The 17,933-nt window shown below is 37.2% G+C and overlaps 1 protein-coding gene across 6 annotated transcripts in view; it reads left to right on the top strand.

The window, feature by feature from the left end:
• Positions 1-15,386: 15,386 nt before the first annotated feature.
• ZFP69 (ZFP69 zinc finger protein) overlaps positions 15,387-17,933 on the top strand; it is a 36,493-nt gene continuing 33,946 nt past the window's right edge. For 3 of the 6 annotated variants that reach the window (XM_077150126.1, XM_077150130.1, XM_077150124.1), the window contains exons 1-2: positions 15,387-16,800; positions 17,288-17,383. The gene's annotated coding sequence lies outside the window, so the exon portion shown is untranslated. The other 3 variants (XM_077150128.1, XM_077150127.1, XM_077150129.1) reach the window with 3 other exon arrangements.

Below are 17,933 nucleotides of genomic sequence, written 5' to 3'. Positions count from 1 at the left end.
TCTTTTGGTGAACATATGTAGGCATTCTTACTGGGTATATACCTAAAAGTGGGATTGCTAGTCACAGTGTTCAGCTTGAGGAGATACCGCCAAAGAGTTTTCCCAGAAGTTGAACCAGTTTGTACTCTCACTAGCAGAGTCTGAAAAATCTGATTCCTAATTTTAATCTGGGCCAATGTTTCACTTGATGTTTAGCACTTTTTATCCCATGTAATAAATATTTTTCTACTCCAATTGTCCTGCTTTCTTCTAAAATGTTTTATTGTATTAATTATTACATTTATATCTGTAATCCACGTGGATTGATTTTTGTGTATGGTGTGATATCCAACAGATATATGAAGAAATAGATATAACAATATGATTGTTATATATTTAGAATGTTAAATTTCAACCCCATAGTAACAACAAATAAAATAGATGAAAAATGCATCCATATAGAAATGAGTAGGCATTCATTATGGTACAACACAGAAAACCAATTATAGTAGCTATTAACTGAAGCGAGGGACAAAAAATGTATAAAACTTACAAAAGCTGTATGCAAAATGGCAGAAGAAAGTCCTATATTATCAGTAGTGACTTTAAATGTAAATTAATTAAACACTCCAATCAAAAGGAAGACATCGGCAGAACGGATAAAAAGCTATGATCCAACTGTATTCTGTCCACAAAAGACGCATCTTAAATTCAAAGATACAAGTAGGTTAATAAAGGATGTGAAAAAGATGCATATGCAACTAGTAACCAAAAGAGAGCTGGAATGGCTATGCTAATATTGGATAAAGTAGACTTTAAGTAAAAACAGTTATGTGGGACAAAGATGGTTACTATATACTGATGAAGGGAACAATTCACAAGAAGATGTAAATATTATAAATATATATGCACCGAAGGAAATACTGACAAATTTGAAAGGAGAAGTTGACAGTTCTACATTAACAGTAGGAAACTTTAATACACCACTTTCAATAATGTATAGGCCATCCAGTAGAAGATCAGTAAGGAAATACAATACTTGAATAACACTGTAAATCAACTAGATATAACCAACACATATAGAACACTTCATGAATCAACAAAAGAATGGATTTTTCTCGAGTGCACATGGATTATTCTCCTGTATAGATCATATGTTAGGTCACAAAACAAATCTCCATAAGATGAAAAATATTGAAATCATATAATATATCTTCTCCAACCACAACAGAATAAAGCTGGAAACCAATAACAGATGGATAAATTGAAAATTCACAAATATGTAGAAGTTAACATACTCTGAAACAATCAATGGGTTAAAGAATAAATCGCAAGGTAAATTAGGAATGATCTAGGATGGGCCATGGTGGCTCAGCAGGCAAGAACGCTTGCCTGCCATGCCAGAGTACCCGGGTTTGATTCCTGATGCCTGCCCATGTAAAAAAAAAAAAAAAAATTAGGAATGATCTTGAGGTGAATGAGAATAAATGAAATCACAACATATCAAATATTCCATAGCATTTTTTTTAAAAAAGAGAAGCTATAAGTTTACAGAAAAATCATTTAGAAAGTACAGAGTTTCCATATACCCTCACTCATATGCAGATTTCCCTCTTATTAACACTCTGCATTAGGGTGGTACCTTTATTACAACTGATGAGACAATATTATTATAATTATATAATATTAACTGTAGTCCAAATTTATATATATATATGCTGTATGGTGGGGGTGGGTCACATTTCATTATTTTTCCATGTGAGTACCTCGTTATCGCCGCACCATTTGTTGAATTTTTGTTTGTTTGCTTGCTTGTTTTTTGGGGGAAGTGCATGGGCCGGGAATCAAACCCTGGTCTCCCACATGGCAGGCGAGAATTCTACCACTGAACTACCCTTGCACCCCCTGTAGGCCAAGTTTATATTAGGATTCACTGTTTGTGTTGTATGGTTCTATGGTTTTAAGAAAATGTATATTCTGTTAATATTCACACACATAAAATTTCCGATTTTAATCACTTTCAATTGAAATATGTAATCAGTGGTGTTAATTACATTCACAATATTGTGCTCCCATTACCACCATCCATTACCAAAACTTTTCCATCAGAGCAAACAGAAATGCTGCACCAATTAAGCATGAATTCCTTGTTTCTTACCCCCACCCCAGAAACTGGAAACCTGGTTCTAGTTTCTGACTCTGGGTTTTCATATTCTAATTATTTCATATAAGTAAGAGCACACATTTGTCCTTTTGTGTTTGGCTTATTTCACTCAACTTTATGTCTTTAAGGTTCACCTATGTTGTACCATGTATCAGAATGTCATTCTTTTTATGACTGATTAATATTCCATTGTATGAATATACCCCATTTTGATTATCTATTCATTGGTTGATGGAACTCTTGGGTTGCTTCCATTTTTTGGCAGTTGTGAATAATGCTGCTATGAACATCAGTTTGAAAATATCTGTTCAAGCCATTGCTTTCAATTCTTTTAAGTATATGCCTAGTAGTGGGATTGCCAGTTCTATTCAAGTCCTTTTGCCCATTTTAAAATTGGGTTGTTTGTCTTTTTGTTTTTGAGTTGTAGGATTTATTTATATATTATGGATATTAAATCCTTATCAGATAAATGGTTTCCATATATTTTCTCCCATTGTGTAGGTGGCCTTCTTAAGAAAATATTTATTTTATTGATATATATTATATATTTGCATATTCTGTGATCATCCAAAGTGTACAATCATTGGTCCACAATATCATCATATAGCTGTGCATTTATCACCACAATCAACCTTTTATTTTTGTAAAAAATAACATATACAAAAAAGCAATAAGCCTTGATTCTTGAAGAGGATTGTATAGCTTATATAGCTTTTACAATGTGACCATGTGATTGTGAAAATCTTATGTTTGATGTTCTCTTTATCTAGAGTATGGACAGATGAGTAAAACAATATGGACAAAAAAATTAAAAATAGGGGGGAAAAATAGGGGGATTAAGGGGTTAAAAAATTTGGTAGATTGCAATAGTAGTGGTCAATGAGAGGGAGGGTTAAGGGGTATGAGATTTTTTTCTTTTTATTTCTTTTCCTGGAGTGATGCAAATGTTCTAAAAATGATCATGATGATGAATACATAACTATGTGATAATATTGTGAGCCATTGATTGTATACTTTGGATAGTCTGTATGGTACATGAAGATAGTTCAAGAAAAATATTTTTAAAAAATAAAAAACATTTAAAAAGAAGTAGGACTTCAAATAAGAGACCTAACCTCAAAACCGGAACAAGTAGAAAAAGAAGGCAAATTAAACACAAAGTGAGCAGAAGGACGGAAATAACAAAGATTAGAGCAGAGATAAATGAAATAGAGAATGAAACAAACTAAAGAGAACCAACAAAACCAAAATTTTATTCTTTGAAAAGATCAATAAAACTGACAAACCTTTAGCTAGACTGACAGAGAAAAAAAAGAAAGGACACAAACAATGAAAATCAGAAATGAAAAGGAGGGCATTACTACCAGTCCTGCTGAAATAAAAAGGACCGTAAGAGGATACCACATGAAAAACTATATGTCAATAAATTAGATAACCTAGATGATATGGACAGATTCTTAGAAACACAAAAACTACCTACACTGACTCAAGAACAAATAGAAGACCTCAACAAACAATTACTAGTAAAGAGATTAAATCAGTCTCAAAAACCCTCCAACAAAGACAAGCCCAGGACCAGATGGCTTCATATGGAAAATTTTCCCAATACCCAAGAAGACTCAACTCCATCCAATGCTGCTCAAACTCTTCCAGAAAATTGAAGAGTAAGAAACAGTCCCTAATTCATTCTACAAGGCAAAGCTCAGCCTCATACCAAAGCCAGAAAAAGATACCACAAGAAAATAAAACCACAGACCAATATCTCTTATGATTATAAATGCAAAAATCCACAACAGAATACCAGCAAACTGAATCGAACAGTATATATGTATATATTAAGGTGAATGGTTCGGGAATTGAACCCTGGTCTCCTGCATGGAAGGCGAGCATTCTACCACTGAACCACCCGTGCACTTCCAACAATATATTATAAAATTATACACCATGATCAAAAGGGATTTATTCCTGCTATGCAAAGGTGGTTCAACATAAGAAAAATCAATTAATGTAATACACCCACATTAACACAATGAAGGAAAAAAACACATTATCATCTGTTTTGGTTTGCTGATGAAATGCAATAAACCAGGAATGGGTTGGCTTTTACAGTGGGGATTTACTAACGTACAAGTTTACAGTTAATTTGATGTACAAAATTAAGGCCTCAACAGGATGATACCTTCTCCCTGAAGACCGATTACCAGTGAGCTTGGGCTACTCTGTCATATAGCAAGGCACATGGTGATATTTGCTGGTCCTTCTTTACTGGGTTTCATTGTTTCCAATTTTCTGGTTTCTCTGGGGCTCTTTTTCTGTCTTTTATCGTCTCATAAAGGACTCCAGTAAGAGGATTAAGACCCACCTTGAATAATGGTGGGTAACATCTCATTTGAAATAAATTAATCCACCTACAGTAGACCTACCGCAAGAATGGATTAAAAGAACATGATCTTTACTGTAGTACATATAGCTTCAAACCATCACTTCACCTCAATTGATGCAGAAAAGGCATTTGAAAAACTCCAGCACCCCTTTTGGTAAAAACACATAGAACACTAGGAATAGAAAGAAACTTCCTCAACATGATAAAGGGCATTTAGGAAAAACCCACAGCTAACATCTCACTTAATGGTGAGAAGCATTTCCTCTAAAATTAGGAACAAGACAAGTATACCTGCTGTCACAACTGTTATTCTACATTGTACACTGTATTCTTGCTAGAAAAATCAGGCATGAATAGGAAATAAAAGGCAAACAAATTGGAAAGGAAGAAGTAAAACTTTCACTATTGCAGATGATATGATCCTATATACAGAAAATCCTGGAAAATCCACAAAAAAAGGCTCCTAGGGCTATACATGAATTCAGCAAAATGGCAGGGTACAAGATCAACACCTAGTATCAATAGTGTTACTATATACAAGTGATGAACAATCAGAAGAGACCAAGAAAAAAATTCCATGACAATAGCAACTAAAAGAACCAAATCTCTAGGAATAAATCTAACCAAGGATGTAAAGGACTTGTACACAGAAAACTACAAAATATTACTAAAATAAGTCAAAGCCTAAATAAATGAAAAACATTCCATGTTTGTGGGTTGGAAGACCAAACACTGTAAAGATATCAATCCTAGCCAAAGTGATTTACAGATACAAAGCCATCCTTTGTAGAAATGGAAAAGCCAATCATAAAATTTATATGGAAGGGTAAGGGGCCTCAAAGCCATCTTGAAAAAGAAGAATGAAGTTGCAGGACTCACACTTACTGATCTTAAAAACCTATTACAAAGCTGCACTAATGAAACCAGCATGGTACTGGCATAGGACAGACATATAGATCAAAGGAATTGAATTGAGAGCTCAGAAGCCAACCCTCACGTTTCTGGCCAACTGATTTTTAAAAAATTTTTTTAAAAAATTTATTTATTTATTAACTAAAAAAATTTATCAACAAACGAACTAAAACATTAACAAGTGATCATTCCATTCTACATATATAATCAGTAATTCACAATATTATCACTTAGTTGCATGTTCATCATTTCTTAGAACATTTGCATCAATTCAGAAAAAGAAATAAAAAGACAACAGAAAAAAATTCATACATACCATACCCCTTACCCCTCCCTTTCATTGATCACTAGCATTTCAATCTAAATTTATTTTAACATTTGTTCCCCCTATTATTTATTTTTATTCCATATGTTTTACTCGTCTGTTGATAAGGTAGATAAAAGGAGCATCAGACACAAGGTTTTCACAATCACACAATCACATTGTGAAAGCTATATCATTATGCAATCATCATCAAAAAACATGGCTACTGGAATACAGCTCTACATTTTCAGGCAGTTCCCTCCAGCCTCTCCATTACATCTTGAATAACAAGGTGATATCTACTTAATGCGTAAGAATAACCTCCAGGATAACCTCTAGTCTGGCCAACTGATTTTTAACAAGGAGGCAAAGACCACTCAATTTGGAAAGAAGAGTCATTTAAAAAAATGGTGCTGAGAAAACCAGATCTATATTTGCAAAGAAAAAAAAGGAGGTCCCCTGTGCTGGTTTGAAAGTGTTATGTACCCCAGAAAAGCCATGTCTTTTAATTCTAATCCAATCTTGTAAGGGCAGCCATGTTCTTTTAATCCTGATCCAATATTCTAGGGTGGTACCTCTAAATTAGGCTGTTTCCATGGAGATGTAACACACCCAGTTGTGGGTATGACCTTTTGATAGGTCGTTTCCATGAAGATATGACACACCCAATTGTGGGTGTATTGTTCTGATTAGCTGGAAATGTGACCGCACCTATTCAAGGGGGGCAGTCTTACTTAGTTTACTAGAGTCTTTAAGAGAGTTCATGGAGAAAGAAAGATTCAGAACCAACACAGACACAGAAATTTGGAGATGCTTGGAGTGCCAACATAGATGACTGGAGAGCTGTTAGAAACCAGAGCCTAGCAGACGTTGCCATGTGCCTTCCCATGAGATACTAAGCAAGGCCCCATCATACTGAAAAGCCAGAACCTAGAGAGAGCCAAGGGAAGCTAAGAGAAGAAATCCGGCATTTGACCCAGAGAAGCTAAGTAAGGACCAGCAGACTCCAGCCATGTGCCTTCCCATATGACAGAGGAAACCTGGACGCCATCTGGCCCTTTCTTTGGTATCAAGGTATCTTTCTCTGGATACCTTAGCTGAACATTTTTATGGTCTTAGAATTATAAACTTGTAATTTAATAAATCCCCTTTATAAAAGCCAACTCATTTTTGGTATATTGCATTCTGGCAGCTTTAACAAATTAAAACAACCCCCCTACTTCACACCTTACACAAAAAATCAAGTCCAAATGGGTCAAACACCTAAATATAAGAGCCAGAACTATCAAACTCCTAGAATAAAATATAGGGGAGCAACTTTAGGACCTCACATTAGGCAACGGTTTCTTAGACTATATACACAAAGCATAAGCAGTGAAATTAAAAGTAGATAAATGGGACCTCATCAAAATAAAAAACTTTTGTGCCTCAAAGGACTCTGTCATGAATGTAAAATGACAGCCAACACAATGGGAGAAAATATTTGGAAACCACATATCCTGTAAAGGTTTAATATCCAAAATATATAAAGACCTTCAACAACTCAACCACAGAAAGACAAACAACCTAATTTAAAAATGGGCAAAAGACTTGAATAGACGTTTCTCCAAAGGGGAAATACAAACTGCCATAAAACACATAAAAATATGTGCAGCATCATTAGCCATCAGGGAAATGAAAATAAAAAATAGAATGAAATACTACTTCACACCCACCAGAATTGCTACTATTTTAAAAAATAGAACATTTCAAGTGTTGGCGAGGATGTGGAGAAATAGGAGCACTCATTCTTTGCTGCTGACAATGTAAAACTTTTGCAGCCACTGTAGAAGACAGTTTGACAGTTCCTTAGAAAGTTAAGTATAGAATTACCATATGACTTCGCAATCCCACTACTTGGTATATATGCAAAAGAATTGAAAGCAGGGATTCAGACAGGTATTTGAGAATGGAAGTTCACAGCACCATTATTAACAACTGCCAAAAAGTGGAAGAAATCCAAGTGTATATCAACCAGGGAATGGATAAACAAAATATGGTATATACACACAATGGAATATTATTCAGCCATAAAAGGAGCAGGGTTCTGATACATGTGACAATATGGATGAACCTTGAATACATCATATTGAGTGAAATAAGCTGGACACAAATGGACAAACATTGTATTGTCCCACAGATTTAAAATAATTAGAATAAGCAAACTCATAGAGTCAGAATCTATAGTATTGATTACCAGGGTATGAGGTGGGGATAGGGTATGGGAGTTTTAGCTTACAATGTACAAGTTTCCTATTTGAAATAATGGTAATGTTTGGTAATGGATGGTGGTGATGGCAGCACAAGACTGTGAATGTAATGAACAGTATTGAAATAAATATCTGAATGTGGTTCAAAGGGGAAATGCTTGGTTGTACGTATGGAAACAGAATAAAGGTTTTAAATAATCCATGTAAGTATAGACAAACGGTGAATTCTAAGTTAAACCATGGACTTAAAATAATAGTATAATCATAAAAATGTGTCTTCATCAATTGTACCAAATGTTCCACACCAAATCAATGTTTTAATAATAGGGTCATATATTGTAATCTTGTATTTTATGCTTCATTGATCTGTAATTCCACAATTCCTCTAACAAAGGAAAAAATACACTAGAGGGGTTTGACAGAAAATTTTAATAAGCTGAAGAGAGAATCAGTGAATTTGAAGATAGAAAAATTGAAATTATTCAGTCAGAGGAGGAGAAACACAAAGAATGAAAAGTAATCAGAGATTAAGGGACCTATGACACCATGACGTGTACAAACATAGTCTGTATGGGAGTCCAAAAAGGAGACTAGAAAAAGAAAAGCAAGGAAAGAATATGTGAAGAAATAATGGCTGAAAACTTCCCAAGTTTAATGAAAGGCATGAATATATACAACCAAGAAGATCAAAAACTTCAAGTAGAATAAACACAAAGAATACATGACAAAAAGCATTATAGTCAAATTTTCATGTCCAAAAACAACGATAGAAACCTAAAAGCAAGGGGAAAAAAGTGAATTGTCACTCCCTTGAGGATCAAGTGATCCTCAATAAGATTAAGAGCCCATTTCTCATCAGAAATCATGGAGGCAAGAAAGCAGTGGGATGACATACTTAAAGTAATGGAAGGAAAAAAAATTGCCAACCAAGATTTAAGACAAAATTGTCCTTAAAAAATGAAGGAGAAATAAAGATATTCCCAGAGAAATGAAAGCTGAAAGTGTTCATTACCACTGCCATGCACACACAAAAAAAGGTAAAGGGATTCTGACAGGATGAAAGGAAAGGATACCAGGCTATAACCTCATGCCGTTTGTAGAAGTAAAGATCCATGATAAAGGAATAAAATGCATAAATATAAATGCCAGTTATTATTGTATTCTTGGAATGTAGCTCTACTTTTTAATTTATTACATGATCTAAAATACAAATGCATAAAAATAATCATATATTTATGTTATTGGGTACACATAATATAAGCATGTAATTTGTGACAAACAATATACAGAGAAGGGAAGAGAGAAGTATAGGAATAAAGATTGTGTATACCATTAAGTTGTATCAATTCAAATTATACTGTTATAAATTTAGGAGGTTAAATGTAAACCCTTAGGTAACCACAAAGAAAATATCTAAAAAAATACACAGAAAAGGAAATGAGAAGGGGATTAAACTGTTTCACTACAAAAGATCAACTATACGAAACAGAAGGCAGCAGTTCAGAAAATTAGAAGCAAAAAAGGCATGCCGTACAAAAACTGTTACACAAAAAATTACTGAAGTAAGTCCTGCCTTATCAGATATTATTTTGAATGTGAATGGATTAAAATTTCTAACCAAAAGGACAGATGTGCAAGGAGACAGTGTAAGCATGGCCTGCTGCCTTTTCCTGTTACCCATGAATGAACCGTGTGCTAAGGATCAGTTGTGTTGGCCTGGAATTTAGGATGGATAATGAATGTTTGGCTGACTTCCTTCTTGGTGTACCTTGACATACATCACATTCCCTAGCAGATAGTGGTCTGCTGGCACATTCCTTCCTTCTTTTCTCTGAGCATATGTAAACATTCAGGGAGACTGCTTTGCTACATGTGAATATTTTATGGCCAACCCCGCTCCTATATATCTATCTGGCAGGGAGGGAGTGGTGTCCTTCACCTGCAGTACTAAGAGAGTTACACGCATGCCACCTCCATGTTGGTTGCAGATATAGACTTGCTGGTCTTGGGGAACTGATGCCTACTAGTGAAGCTGATTTTGCTCTGTCTCTTAGTGGATTAGAATAGCTAGAGGGAAATACCTAAAACTGTTGAACTGTAATCCAGCAGCCTTGATTATTTTTTTTTAACTTTTTTATTGTGCAGTATAACATATATACAAAGCAAAGAAATAAAAAAGCAATAGTTTTCAAAGCACTCTTTAACAAGTAGTTACAGAACAGATGTCATGGGCTATCATATGATCCTCTCAGAGTTTTCCTTCTAGTTGCTCCAGATTATAGGAGGTTAGAAGACGTAAATATTTTTTATCATCACAATCAACTTTTTTCCTTCTTTTTTTGTGAAAAATAACATATATACAAAAAAAGCAATAAATTTCAAAGCACAGAACCACAATTAATTGTAGAACATATTTCGGAGTTTGACATGGGTTACAATTTCACAATTTTAGGTTTTTACTTCTAGCTGCTCTAAGATAGTTTTTACTTCTAGCTGCTCTAAGATACAGGAGACTAAAGGAGATATCAATGTAATAATTCAGCATTCATATTCATTTGTTAAATCCTGTGTTCATTGTATAACTCCACCATCACCTTTGATCTTTCCATCCCTCTTTTTAGGGGGTTTGGGCTATGGCCATTCTAACTTTTTCATACTGGAAGAGTCTGTCACTAATAATGGCGTTAGGAGATGGAATTATCTGATGTTCTGGAGAGGCTGGGCCCTCTAGGTTTCAGGACTCATCTGGACCAGGGACCCATCTGGAGGTTGTAGGTTTCTGGAAAGTTACTCTAGTGCATGGAACCCTTGTGGAATCTTATATATTGCCTTAGGTGTTCTTTAGGATTGGCTGGAATGGTCCTGGTTGGGGTTTGGCAGTTATGATAGGTTGCAATGTCTTACCGAAGCTTGCGTTAAGAGCAACCTCCAGAGTAGCCTCTCAACTCTATATGAACTCTCTCTGCCACTGATACTTTATTAGTTACACTTCTTTCCCCCTGTTTTGTTCAGGATGAAATTGTTGATTCCACAGTGCCAGGGCCAGATTCATCCCTGGGAGTCATCTCCCACATTGCCAGGGAGACTTTCACCCCTGGATGTCATGTCCCACATAGGGGGTAGGGCAATGATTTCACTTGCAGAATTGGGCTTAGAGAGAGTGAGGCCACACAGCCTTGATTCTTTTTTTTTAAATTTATTTATTAATTAAAAAATTAAGAAACCAAATAAAACATCAACATATATAATCAGTAATTCACAATATCATCACTTACTTGCATATTCATCATTTCTTAGAACATTTGCATTAATTCAGAAAAAAATAAAAAGACAATAGAAAAAGAAATAAAACAAACAGGAAAGAAAAAAAAAAAGATTCTATCTACCATACCCCTTACCCCTCGCTTTCATTGATCACTAGCATTTCAAACTAAATTTCTTTTAGCTTTTGTTCCCCCATTATTTATTTTTATTCCATATGTTCTACTCCTTTGTTGACAAGGTAGATAAAAGGAGCATCAGACACAAGGTTTTCACAATCACACAGTAACATTGTGACAGCTGTATCATTATTCAATCATCCTCAAGAAACATGGCTACTGAACACAGCTCTACATTTTCAGGCAGTTCCCTCCAGCCTCTCCATTACATCTTGAATAACAAGATGATATCTACTTGATGCATAAGAATAACCTCCAGGATAACCTCTCGATCTCTGTTTGGAATCTCTCAGCCATTGACATTTTGTCTCATTTCACTGCTCCCCCTTTTGGTCGAGAAGGTTTTCTCAATCCCTTGATGGTGAGTCGCAGCTCATTCTAGGATTTCTGTCCCACGTTGCCAGAAAGGTCCACACCCCTGGGAATCATGTCCCACATAGAGAGGGGAAGGGTGGTGAGACTGCTTGTCGTGTTGGCTGGAGAGAGAGGCCACATCTGAGCAACAAAAGAGGCTCTCTTGGGGGTGACTCTTAGGCCTAAATTTTAAGTTGACTTGACCTATCCTTTGTGCAGTTAAGTTTCATATGAACAAACCCCAAGACTGGGGGCTCACCCTATAGCTTTGGTTGTCCACACTGCTTGTGAGAATATCAAGAATTCAACTTGGGGAAGTTGAATTTCTCCCCGTTCTCACCATTCCCCAAAAGGAGCTTTGCAGATACTTTTCCCCTTACTGATCAAATCACTCTGGGATTCTCGGGGCATCACTCTGGACAAACCAACAAAATCTCATGTCCTACCTGAGATTCCAAGTACTTATGGTGTTCAATCAAACTATCTACATAAGTTATATTAGGAAATGCACTAGTCAAAATATAAATTTTGTAACAAATAAACATTTTTTTGCTTTAGTCTCACACATAGGGTGACATTTTAAAATATTACCACCTATTTTCAGCACCCTGCAATAATGACATTCCTTTATTCTTCCTCATGCAAAAACATTTTTAAAATTTATACATTGTACATTTCACTATTATTATACACTCTAGATATTCCTAGATTATACCATCTCAATCTTTAACATCTCTCTTTCTTTCTGATTTCATTTATGTTCCCTGCCCTCCTCCTTCTGTCGTTCTCACATGCAGCTTCATTCAGTGTTTTAACATACTTGTATTACAGTTAGGTAGTATTGTGCTGTCCATTTCTGAGTTTTTGTATCCAGTCCTGTTGCACAGTCTGTATCCCTTCAGCTCCAATTACCCAGCATCTCACCCTATTTCTATCTCCTGATGGTCTATGTTACCAACAAAATATTCCAAGTTTATTCACTAATGTCAGTTCATATCAGTGAGACCATACAGCATTTGTCCTTTAGTTTTTGGCTAGTCTCACTCAGCATAATGTTCTCAAGGTCCATCCATGCTGTTACATACTTCATAAGTTTATTCTGTCTTAAAGCTGCATAATATTCCATCGTATGTATATACCACAGTTTGTTTAGCCACTCGTCTGTTGATGGACATTTTGGCTGTTTCCATCTCCTTGCAATTGTAAATAATGCTGCTATAAACATTGGTGTGCAAATGTCTGTTTGTGTCTTTGCCTTTATGTCCTCTGAGTAGATACCTAGCTATGGTATTGCTGGGTCATATGGCAATTCTATATTCAGCTTTTTGAGGAACTGCCAAACTGCCTTCCACAGTGTTTGCACCATTTGACATTCCCACCAACAGTGAATAAGTGTGCCTCTTTCTCCACATCCTCTCCAGCACTTGTCATTTTCTGTTTTGTTGATAATGGCCATTCTGGTGGGTGTGAGATGATATCTCATTGTGGTTTTGATTTGCATTTCTCTAATGGCCAGGGACATTGAGCATCTCTTCATGTGCCTTTTGGCCATTTGTATTTCCTCTTCTGAGAAGTGTCTGTTCAAGTCTTTTTCCCATTTTGTAGTTGGATTGGCTGTCTTTTTGTTGTTGAGTTGAACAATCTCTTTATAAATTCTGGATACTAAACCTTTATCTGATATGTCGTTTCCAAATATTGTCTCCCATTGCACACAGCCTTGATTCTTGAAGATGATTGTATAACTCTATAACTTTTACAGTGTGACCATGTAATTGTGAAAACCTACTCTGGACAAAACATTCCCTTTATCCAGAGTGTGGACAGATGAGTAAAAAAAAAATAAGGACCAAAAAGAAATGAATAATAGGGAGGGATAAGAGGCATGGGATATTTTGGGTGTTCTTTTTCATTTTTCTTTTTATTCTCATATGTGTTTTTTTGGAGTAATGAAAATTTTCAAAAATCTATTGTGGTGATGAATACACAATTATATGATGTACTGGGAACCACTGATTGTACACTTTGTATGATTACAGGGTGCGTGAATATATCCCAACAAAATTGTATTAAAAAAACAAAAACAAAAAAAACCTTCCGCCAAAAAATAGTCTAGGACCAGATGTCTTAACTGGGGATTCTACCAAACATTCAAAGAGGAATTAATATTAATTCTCCTCAAACTCTTCCTAACTGATTCTACGAAGAAAAGGAAACGCTTCCTAACTCATTCTATGAGGCTACCATTACCCTGATATGAAACCAGATAAAGACATAATAAGGAAACTACAGACCAATTTCCCTTATGAATATGGTTGTAAAAGTCCTCAACAAAATACTAGGAAATGAAATCCAAAGGTATATTAAAAAAAATTATACACCATGACCGAGTGGGATTTATACCAAGTACGTATGGGTCCTTCAAAATAAGAAAATCAATCAATGTAATATACTACAATTAATAGAATGAAGGAAATAAACCATACGGTTATCTCAATTGACAGAGAAAATGGATTTAATAAAATCCAAAACACTTTTATGATAAAAACACTCAGAAAATTAGGAACAGAAGGGAACTTTCTCAACATGATAAAGGGCACTTATGAAAAACCCATGGCTAACATTAGTACTCAATGGCGAAAGCCTGAAAGCTTTCCCTGTAAGATCAGGATCAAGATAGGGATGTCTGCTTTCACCACCTTCACCACTGGAAGTGCTATACAGAGGAATTAGGCAATAAAAAGAAATAAAAGGCATCCAAATTGGAAATTCCTAGAGAGCAGGATAAAAGTAGGACAAAACTGTAGGAAATTAGTATAGCAGTTCCTCAGAAAGTTGAACATACAATTACCACATGACCCAGCAATTCCACTTCTAGGAATATACCCAAAAGAATTGTAAACAGGGACTCAAAAACATATTCTGTACCCATGTTCACAGCATTATTCACAATAGCAAAAGATAGAAGCAACCCAAGTGTACATGACAGATGACTTCATAAAAAAAAAAGTGGTATAGCCATATAACGGAATATTATTCAGCTATAATAGGAATGAAGTTCTGATACATATGACACCATGGATGAACTGTGAAGATATCCCTGAGTAAAATACAACAGACACAAAGTGATAACATTGTATGATTTCACTTGCATGAAATAAATTAGAACAGGCAAATTAACAAAGACAGAAAGTCGACTGCAGGTTACCAGAGGCTGTGGACAAGAAGAAAAAGGAATTATTGCTTAATGGGTATACAGAATTTAATCTGGGGTGATTAAAAAGTTTTGGTATTGATGATAAGAGAATCTGGTTATCTTTAATTCTGTACTGGATGTTGTATATGAAAACCTGTCTGTAGGAACAATTTGAGCCCTACATTTATAGTGCTTTCTTCGAGAAAGGATTTTTATTTGCTTTTGCTAGGCATCCGTGGCACCATAAATCAGAGGCCACCTTTCACCAAGGTTAAAATTTGAGAAAGGCAATTTGATCTCAGCCTATAAATTCCTCTAAGTGCCCCACTTCCAATTCACCCTCATCCTGAGTGTGTTACCCATGGAATTTTACTTTTTTTTTCTTTGAGTTGCAAAAGGAAGGTTATAATTTTCCAACTAGGCTAAAGCCCTCAGGACAAAATCAGCGTCTAGATTGGATTATCTCTCAAGATCCTCCTGGCTTTCCAGCTAATATCCTACTGTCTTGTACTACTTGCTTTCTAGGAATTTCCTATCTTGTAATCTGTTAATTGCCTTTCAGAATATTTAAAATATTGCTGATTTTTTATTTTTAAATTTTATTGTTGATTTCTGAAGTGGGTTGATGTAAATATCCTAGCTCACCATTTCCAGAAAGAGGAACTGCTGTCACCCTCTATCCTCCTTCCCCCATCCCGCTTCCCTTTTCTTCATAGCCCTTCCATCCTCCTGGGGTATTATCTATTTTTTCCATCTGATTTCACCACAATTTAGTTCCAAGAAAGCAGAGACTGCGTTTTATTTACTGCGGTATCCTCAGGGCCTGTAAAAATGCGTGCAGATCGCAGACAGTCTGTAGATGAATGGATGCAACGGATGGATGGATGGATGGATGGATGGATGGACGGATGGACGGATGGACGGATGGACTGCCGGACGGATGGATCAACTACAGAGAAGGACCTTCCCCACCAAAAGACCTTGTCAGACACGTGGTCTCTGGGAAACAGAGTCCGGTAACCTTGAGACTGTCTGGCAGCTAATACCTCCATATAGGTAGGACCCCGAGGGGCGCGCGTGCCCTGGAACGCGCTTCGGGATCTTCCGGGTTCCGGCTTTTCAAGAGGATTCCACTTCCCCGGAGGAGGCGGGCTCCTCCGCCGCGCCTCGTGGGCGGAGCCAGCAGCGGGGCTCGGTGAACCCGCCGGGAGACGCACTAGCTCAGGGCCGCATCCACTGCTGGACTGCGAGGGGCTGGGCGGGGCGCCGGGGGACTCTTCCAGGGGCGGGCCGAAGGCGGCCGGCAGCGCGGGCCCCGGGGAGGGGTCTCTGGGAGCTCCGAGGCACCGGGAGACAGTACGCTGCGGCCTAAGAGGCCCAGGCGCTGGGGACTGAGAAGAGGGCGAACTTGGCTGCCGGCTCCGGCGTTAAACAAACATCCAGGGAGATCCCCGTCCGCGTCCGAGTGAAGCCGGTACAGGGGACCTGTCTCCCAGTCCGTCCCCCACCCCTAACCTCCATTCCTGGGCGGTAGGGGGTGTGGCCGGGGGGCTGAGGAAGCCTACTTCGGAGAGTGGGCTCAATGTGCAGCCACACCTGCCCTAAGCCAGTTCTTGGTGGGAATTTGGAAAAGACTTGCATCCAGCTCTGGGCTTCCGAACCCTACGGGCATATTGGACGTTATATGAATAATTGTGTAGAGTGGTCTGCCCCTCAAAGGTTCTGAAAAACAAACTATGTTTAGACTCTCAGGGCTAGAAGCCTTAAGAGGAGCGCTCTCCCGCCCCCATCTCTGGTCCTATCTGCATTCAAGGCTGCTTGGGTGAGTAGGAGGCTTACCTGTCTGTCTGCTGTCTGACTTCAGCCCGAGGGTAGCATGTCTGGGAGCACTGTGAGAAGAAGCATCTTGAGAAATGCATCTTCTCAGTCATTAACTGTTTTATACGTAAAATTCGAATGTTTCTCCACTTTGGTCCCAGGACATTCACTTTTTTTTTATATTCAAGGGTAGGATATTTTCCACATACTCCAACTGCTAGAACACAGCCCCATTCTCTTTGTGCCAATCATAAATTAGAAAAATAAATCCATAAGCCACATGGGTCACACCACAAACAATGCAAAGTTAGGCTGTTTCCTCTTCCACGGAGCTAGAACTGGTCTCCAGATAAATGGTCTGGACCTGGTCATGGTGGAAGCAAACTGCTCACTATGTCTGGGGGTTGGATGAAATTATAGATTTTGGTTGTTTCCAAATCTGCAATTCTGCAGTGGCCCTCATTAACTATGAAGTTCTCTATTTCCTCCAGTTGGAGACTTACTCCTTCCCCCGATTTTAACATTTCTGAAACCAGGGTCCATCTTCCCATGAGATAAAGGAAACTTGCCAGCTGCTGGGCATCCAGGTAGGTGATGTGTCTGTCTGCTTGCTCATGCCAACACGTGGCTATGTGATTATTCCATCAGTTGAGAGACTTGAAATGAACCTTAAATTTTCCTAATTTAAAGATCCCTAGTTTTTTTTTAAAAAGTCTTAAAATGATAATGCTATCATGCAGTATTAAATAATAGGTTTATAATGTTTATAGAGGGTTTGCTATATGCCCCGCATTGTATCATTTAATCAGTGTGACCGCCCTATGTGGTACAATTGTTATCCCCATTTTATAGATGACGAAACTGAAGCTCAGAGATGGAAGTGCCTTAGAGCATCTAAGTGTCAATTCAGGATTCTAACCCAGGCCATCTGACCTCAAAGCCTGTGTTCGTAACCTTGTAGCCCATGGACTCCCTTCTTTGGTATTCAGGCAGAAGATTCATGCGGCTTACAAGGCAGGGTCTGTGCATATTTGTGTATCTTTGGGTGTTGTGTGTGTATCTAAGTGGGAGATAGTACATCCAAGAACATGTTATATATTCTTACATTGATGCCTGATCTTCATTTTTGTATCATTA

This window comes from Tamandua tetradactyla, chromosome 2 (genome assembly GCF_023851605.1).
Source record: "Tamandua tetradactyla isolate mTamTet1 chromosome 2, mTamTet1.pri, whole genome shotgun sequence".
Taxonomy (NCBI): domain Eukaryota; kingdom Metazoa; phylum Chordata; class Mammalia; order Pilosa; family Myrmecophagidae; genus Tamandua; species Tamandua tetradactyla.
The sequence above is the reverse complement of the archived record's forward strand: the minus strand, read 5'-3'. Positions and strand labels throughout refer to the sequence as shown.